The sequence below is a fragment of the Dendrobium catenatum genome, unplaced genomic scaffold (genome assembly GCF_001605985.2).
Source record: "Dendrobium catenatum unplaced genomic scaffold, ASM160598v2 fragScaff_scaffold_847, whole genome shotgun sequence".
NCBI classification, from domain to species: Eukaryota; Viridiplantae; Streptophyta; class Magnoliopsida; order Asparagales; family Orchidaceae; genus Dendrobium; species Dendrobium catenatum.
Genome location: NW_021319309.1, coordinates 824,853 through 825,881, shown reverse-complemented (window position 1 = coordinate 825,881; position 1,029 = coordinate 824,853).

Below are 1,029 nucleotides of genomic sequence, written 5' to 3'. Positions count from 1 at the left end.
GAGTATTTCTCTTCGAAACTCTAAGCATATCTTTTACAATATTCTTAATATCACTAGCCACTTTTTCCAATATAATACTAGCATCCTCATACATAAATAAAATCATAAGATCTAAAATCATACTCTCAAAAATTATTTTGTTAATATTATTTAAATACCCCTATCTAATCCTAGAATATCATTTGACTTTATTTTTTATTTTCTATCACTTTATCTTAAAGTCTAAAACTAATAATCGATATTGAGTACACAAATGTTCACTCGGAATAACTTTACAGTCTTTGCAATTTAAACGATCTAATTTTCTTATTAAAAAATACTCAATTTGGATTTTACTATATCCATTTTTATAAGTGATAAGATGCTCATCTCTTTTCTTAAATAAAGTATTAGCTACTAAAAATTATAAGTTAAAAAAAATCTAATATAGTCCTACCACTTTCATTTGTTGTTCTAAATCCATGACCAATGGGAATGCTTTTAAAATCATCTATCTCTCTACTAACATGTCCATTTAGATCTCCTCCAATAATTTTTTTTTTCTTAAAGAGGTGTCTTTTGTATTAATTCTTCTAAGTTATTACAAAATTTTAATTTTAAACCCATATCCAAATCTACTTGAGGAGCATAATCACTTATAATATTAATAATCTTAGCATCAATAATAATCTTTAAAGTTATAATTATATATCTAATTATGTTAATTTTTATAAATCATCCTTCAAACTCTTATCTAAAATTACACATACACCATTTCTAATAAACTCCTACTCGAATACCATAGTTTATAATTTAAACTATTAATCTCCTTAACATTCTCTCCAACCCATTTATTTTTCTGAATGCACATAATATTTATCTTCCTATGAATCATGATATTTATTAATTTCATTAATTTTTCTATAAGGGAGTATACATTCCAAATTTCTATCCTAATTTTAGTTTCATGGACTAGCTTCTTTGCCCACATTCGTCCTTAATGTGGAAAACCTTGTCCATTTAACACTACACTTGGGCACCGGTGCAACG